Source organism: Pogoniulus pusillus, chromosome 13, assembly GCF_015220805.1.
Source record: "Pogoniulus pusillus isolate bPogPus1 chromosome 13, bPogPus1.pri, whole genome shotgun sequence".
NCBI lineage: Eukaryota > Metazoa > Chordata > Aves > Piciformes > Lybiidae > Pogoniulus > Pogoniulus pusillus.
The window spans coordinates 25,131,583-25,138,433 of record NC_087276.1 but is presented as its reverse complement, the minus strand read 5'-3'; positions in this window follow the sequence as shown (position 1 = coordinate 25,138,433).

Genomic DNA, 6,851 nt, shown 5'->3' with positions numbered 1-6,851 from the left:
GAGCTGAAGTGATTTTTTTTCTCTTACAGGGCGAAGTGTGACTGGGCAGGGAAGGGCTGAGCTGTCTGCAGCTGTTTGCTGCTCTGTCGCTCAGCTTTTGGGGTGCTGGAGGTGGGTGTGGAGGTGTTAAACTGGGAAGGGGGGGGATGTCTGTGGGTAGGATGTGAGCACAGGAGCAGAGACAGTATCAGCATTGATTTGCTTGCATGTCACCTGCCCACACTGCACTGGATGTGCAGGGTGTGTTGCTCTTGGGTACCCACTCACTCCCCAGAACCCTGTGGGAACGACTTTGCACATCACGGCAGGAGAAGCAGAGGTTTTCCTCTTAATTCTGCCAGGGCAGCTCTGCCCATTGCCATGGTGCTGGGTGACCCTACTTGGCCTCTGCCCATTGCCACGGTGCTGGGTGACCCTACTTGGACTCTGCCCATTGCCACGGTGCTGGGTGACCCTACTTGGACTCTGCCCATTGCCACGGTGCTGGGTGACCCTACTTGGACTCTGCCCATTGCCATGGTGCTGGGTGACCCTACTTGGACTCTGCCCATTGCCATGGTACTGGGTGACCCTACTTGGACTCTGCCCATTGCCATGGTACTGGGTGACCCTACTTGGACTCCCTTGCATGGCTGGATTGCTCTTGGAGGAGGTAGCAGATTACAGGCAGGAGCAGTTTTCTATTCTTTGAGTCTACTTTGGGGGGCTGGGGGGTTAGCAGCCTTCTATGGCTACAGGGTCCTAATGTGCCCAGGGGTGGGGGAGAAGCCTGCAGTGCTTACTCCAGGAAGGGTGGAACTAGTTTACAAGATTACAAGAAGGATGTGGAGATGCTGGAGCATGTCCAGAGGAGGGCCACAAGGATGATCAGAAGGCTGGAGCAGCTCTGCTGTGAGAACAGACTGAAAGATTTGGGGCTGTTCAGTCTGGAGAAGAGGAGGCTCCCAGGTGGCCTTCTTGTGACCTTTCAGTATCTGAAGGGGGACTACAAAAAAGCTGGGGAGGGACTTTTCAGGATATCAGGGAGTGACAGGACTGGGGGGGAATGGAGCAAAGCTGGAGATGGGTAGGTTCAGGCTGGCCATGAGGAGGAAGTTGTTGAGCATGAGAGTGGTGAGAGCCTGGAATGGGTTGCCCAGGGATGAGGTTGAGGCCCCATCCCTGGAGGTGTTTAAGGCCAGGCTGAATGAGGCTGTGGGCAGCCTGATCTAGGGTAGGGTGTCCCTGCCCATGGCAGGGTGGGGTGGAACTAGATGATCCTTGTGGTCCCTTCCAACCCTGACTGATTCTATGATTCTATGTTAGGGGTTGGAAGGAACCTCCAAAGGTCCAACCCCAATGATTTTTAAGGTCTTTTCCAATCCAAACCATTCTGTGACTCTATGCAGTTTCCCCGTTGGCAGAGTGGTTCAGGCTCTGTGGCTGCTGGCAAAGCCCTTTTCCAGCCCAGCATGAGAGGCAAAAAAAAAAAACCCATCCAAGGTTGACTGTCACCAAATTCTCCTTCTACAGGAAAAAAAAACCCTCTTCTCTCAACCTGAGTCTTTAAATAGCCCAGTGAGTGGGAGCGAGCTGAACCGGCCCTTCCCGGCCCTGCTTTCCTCTGCACCCGCTGCTGATTGTCTCCTTTCTCATCCCGTCCTGCCTGTGCGTGCAGCAATTATGCAAAGTTGCAATCAAGGAGCTGAATTAGCAGCTCATCTTGGATTAATTAGTGATGGATGCAAATCTCTTCCAACAAAGAAATGGTGTTGGGGGAGGAAATGCAAAGGCTGTGGGTATCCTCTCAGGGTTTCTCCAGCTCTCCCAGGCTGGTTTAGCAGAGCTGGAGGCTGGAGGGATGCAGAGAGCAACCCCCAGCAGGAAAATCGAAGCATCCACGTGGAAGAAGTTGGTTCTTGGCCTTGAGCTGAAGGCTGCGTGCCCCAAAGCTGATGCTCATCTCAACCCTTGCATCTCCCTGCAGCCTTTCAGCCCAGCGCTTTGGGCTCAGAGCGGCTTCTCCTCCCACTCCAGCGCTGGTGCAAAGCCTGGGGAAAACCCAGTTAATCCCCACGGCCTCCAGCGCCGAGCTCCCGCCGCCGCCAGGGATTTCTGCTGCCTGCAAGCGGATTGCAGCAAACCCCTCCGCTTGCACTCGACGAATTCCCTGGCTGCTGCCCACTTCTCGTGGGCCCCGATAATCCCCCGAGTGTGACCCCAGCCAAGAGACAACATCCCTGCTTAATCCCCACTGCCTGCGTGCGAAGCTGGCGCTGCACAGGGTGCTCCCGGGGCCGGCGCTGCCCAGGATGCTCCCGGGGCCGGCGCTGCTCAGGGTGCTCCCGGGGCCGGCTCTGCCCAGGATGCTCCCGGGGCCGGCTCTGCCCAGGATGCTCCCGGGGCCGGCTCTGCCCAGGATGCTCCCGGGGCCGGCGCTGCCCAGGGTGCTCCCGGGGCCGGCGCTGCCCAGGATGCTCCCGGGGCCGGCTCTGCCCAGGGTGCTCCCGGGGCCGGCGCTGCTCAGGGTGCTCCTGGGGCCGGCTCTGCCCAGGGTGCTCCCGGGGCCGGCTCTGCCCAGGGTGCTTTAGGGGCCGGCACTCATCCCTTTGCCTGCTCCTTCCTGCTCAGCAGTCACAGGTAAGATGTCACTAAGCCTGGCTGGTGCAGAGGGAACATGGCATTGGGCGTGGAACCCTGGGGCACACTTAGAATCATAGAACTGCAGGGTGGTTTTGGTTGTAAAAGGCCTCTGAAGCCGTTGAGCCCAGCTGTTAACCCAGCACTGCCAGGTCACAGCTAAGCCATGTCCCTCAGCACCACATCTGCACAGCTTTTCAAGCACTCCAGGGATGGGGACCTCAGTGCTGCTCTGGGCAGCCTATTCCAGGGTTTGACGACCTTTTTGGGAACGAGTGTATTCCCCATGTCCAACCTAAACTTCCCCTAGTGCAACCTGAGAGCATTTCCTCTTGTCTTACAACTTTTAACTTGGGAGAAAACCCTCACATGTCTCCAACCTCCTTTCAGGGAGCTGTAGAGAGCCAGAAGGCTCCCTTAAGCCTCCTCTTCTCCAGGCTAAGCAACCTCAGCTTCCTTGCTCCTCACAAGTCTGTTCTCCAGACCCTTCACCATCTTTGCTGCTTTTCTCTGGACTGGCTCCATCACCTCAAATTGCTTCTTGGAGTGAGTGGCCCAAAACTGAACCAAATATTCAAGGTGTGGCCTTATCAGTGCTGTAGACAGGGGCCTGCACTATTCCTGATGCAAGCCAGGATGCCATTTGCCTTCCTGGCCACCTGGGCACATGCTGGCTCACATTCAGCTGCCTGTCAACCAGCCCCTCCAGGTCCTTTCCCACCAGGCAGCTATCTAGCCACTTTTCAACAAGCCTGTAGCAGTGCATGGGGTTGTTGTGACTCAAGTTCAGAACCCAGCACCTATGACCTTGTTGACCTTCATCCCATTCACTTCCTGTGCTCCCCAAGAGTTCCAAGCCACGGCTTGCGGTTTTTAGGAGTGTGATGGGGTGCAGACACCTGAAAGGTTTTTCTTTTCTCTCACCTCTGCAGCAGCAACAGTTCATGAAACCTACCTCTGCTGGAAGGACAAGAAAAACCCCAATACAGGGTCTTTCTGGAGACCATCCTGACCTGGCAGCTCTCAGCCAAATGAATCATCAGTGTCTCACTCCAGCAGCGGGACTCATCAGCGTGCCACCAGGCTCCAGGAACATGAGGTGAGGCTCTGCATAGCAAGAAGCTGTGGTGAGGCAGCCTCAGGGTGTTAGCCAGTTCATGGAGATGGACAAATCCTTCCTCATCACCCAGTAAATACTGGGCACTGGGATGCACCAGTTTGTGCTGGGAGCTGCGAGACAGCAGGGAGAGACCGGGAGAGAAGGCAAAAATGCCTCCAAAAAGCTGTGGTTTGGGTGAAGGATGCTCTGTGGGCCATGCTGTTGGATGTGAGCGTGCAAGGGGAGATCTCAGGATGGGGTTATGTGTGCAGGATGTCCTTCCTGCACGGAGACTGTGGTGCCTGGGCCAGCTTTGTCCCACTGGGCGCAGCACGTAACGCCTGACAGGTTTTCATGGCTGTTAAAGTGGGTCAAGCAGAAACCCAAGGAGCATCCAAGCTCACCAACCCAGAGCCAGCTACATCAAAGCTGAATTATTCAGGGCCAGCTTAAAAAATTGAAGAGCCCAGCAAAACTCAGGGAGAGCCCAGCTCAAGGGACCACATTCCCTGTTGGGCAGAGGTAGCTCTGCCTGCTCATGCTCAGGGGGCACGCTGGGCACCTTGAGACGGTGAACAGTGTCGTTTGGGTCCAACACTGCCCTTGGAGCTTGGGAAGGCAGAGGCAAAGCACTTGAAGAAGCTCACTCCAATGGATTCTTCTCCCTGTGGTCCCCCCATAGCACTCTAAGCCACAGCATATAGCCCATCATGGTGCCACTGCACCCACAGCAGAGCTGGCAGACAGGGAATCCCCCTTGTCCCCCAGAGTGGGGATCGAGAGGCTGTGTGATTTTTAGACAGGACTGTACAAGTCAGGAGTTGTTCTTCACAGGATCACAGATCACAGGATATTAGGGGTTGGAAGGGACCCAAGGAGATCATGGAGTCCAACCCCACCCCTGCCAGAGCAGGACCACACAATCTAGCACAGATCACAGAGGAACACATCCAGACAGACCTTGAAGGACTCCATAGAAGGAGACTCCACAACCTCTCTGGGCAGCCTGTGCCAGTGCTCTGTGACCCTTACAGCAAAGAAGTTCCCCCTTGTGCTGAAGTGGAACCTCCTGTGCTGCAGCTTACACCCATTGCTGCTTGTTCTATCCCAGGGAGCAGTGAGCAGAGCCTGTGTCCCCGTCCCGTACGCATTATTAGATCACCTCTCAGACTTCTCTTCTCCAGACTAAGCAGCCCCAGGTCCCTCAGCCTCTCCTCATAAGGCTGCTATGAGGTGTTTCGTGGCAGTCATCTCCCTCTGCTCAGAGAACACAAAGCACATTCAGGAACTGAGTTGTTCCCCATCTTCTGCTGAGCTCAGTCACTTTTAAAACACACCCCCAGCCCCAGCAGCCCCATCCCTTTGGGATGAGGAAGAGCAGCTGATGGGGAGAATCCCTGCAGAAGGCAGTGGGTAATGCTGCCTGGCAAGCCCCAAGGCAGCAGAGCTTCTCTGGCAAGCTGTGAAAAGGCAAATGCACAGATGCTGCAGCTTCTCCTGCTCTCCTGGCAGAACTCTTCCACCCTCTGGGTGCCAATCAGCAGCAGTCACTGTCAGGGGACACCCCCCACCCCCACCCCCCAGTCGCCCCTTTCTCATACATCTTCAGGATACCTGGCAGGGCATGACAGGCTCTGGCATAGGGCAAAGGGACAAGAGAAGCAAGATGATTGTACCTCAAGAGGATCAAGATGATTGGAGATTGTTTGAATGGCACTGTCAAATTAGGGCTGCACAAACCCATCCAGAACAAGCAGCTCAAAAAGTGCCCTTGCAGCAGTGCATGGAGCTGTGCAGGTGCTCAGTCCAGGGAGCAGCAGAGGAAGCTGAGCCCCTGGCTCAGGGCAGAGCTCAGCGCAGAGCCTGCATTGCTCTGAGCCAAACTCAGGCCAGTTCAGCCAAGGAGAAGAGATGGAAATTTCCACCTGGCCTGTTTTCCTTCCTGCCATGGGTTTGCAGGGGACCTTTGGCCCAGCCCTGCTTCCAGCAGAAGGTGGCTGAGGAGGCACAGCCACTTTGGGCTCTGATTTCCTCTGGCGTGAGCGGCTGCCGCGCATCCCACCGGCCCCACGCTGCTTCGTACAACCCAGTGCTGCCAGGAGATTGTCACTCACAGCCTGCTGCCTTGCAACCATGGCGTGAGAGCAGGGATGCTGCTTTTCCTCCTTCCCACTGCTGACATCCTCCTGTGCTCTGAGTGGGAAGAGCATAGCAAGGGCTGGCTCCTCACAGCCTTCAACCCTTGTACTTGGCACGGGTGAGGCTGCTTCTTGAGTTTTGGACTCTTCACTCCAAGAGTACACTGAGGTGCTGGAGTGGGTCCAGAGAAAGGCAGCAAAGCTGGTGAAGGGTCTGGAGAACAGTCTTGTGAGGAGCAAGGAAGTTGAGTTTTGTGAGGAGCAGGTGACAGAACTGGAGTTGTTTATTTTGGATAAAAGGAGGCTGACAGAAGGTTGGAGCCAGGTAGGAGTTGGTCCCTTCTCCCATGGAACAAGTGATAGGACAAAAGGAAAAAGCCTCAAGCTGTACTAGGGGAAGTTTAGGTTGGACATTAGGAACAAATATTCCCCAAAAGGATTGTCAAGCACCAGATCAGGCAGTCCAGGGCAGTGCTGAAGTCCCCATTCCTGGAGGGATTGTAAAGCCACATACATGCTGAGGGACCTTGCTCAGTGGTGGACTTCCTAGCAGCGTTGGGTTAGCAGTTGGACTGATGGAGTGGTTTCTTCCAATCAAAAAGGTTCTATGATTCTAAACATCCCTGTGATGTTGCCTGCAGCCTTGGCCAGCTCACTCAGCTCAGGAAGGGTGGGGAAAGATGGTGTCTTTGTCCTTGCCTGTCCCTTCAGGTAGTGTCCCTGCTTGGAGCATCTTCCTCAGGGATACGCGTCTACAGATGATACAGATATCCCCACTGCCCTATGCTGGTTCCCTTCTTCTCTCCCCTGGTTATGATGGGGAGCAGAACCTTCTCACTTGCTTCCCTAAACCCCTGGGGGTTTGCTGTGTCCTGCTAGCCAGAGCTGCAATCCATCCATCCATCCATCCATCCATCCATCCATCCATCCATCCCTTCATTCTTCTGACCATCCATCTATTTTTCTGGGTTTCCTTCCTTCTTCCTTTCCATCCA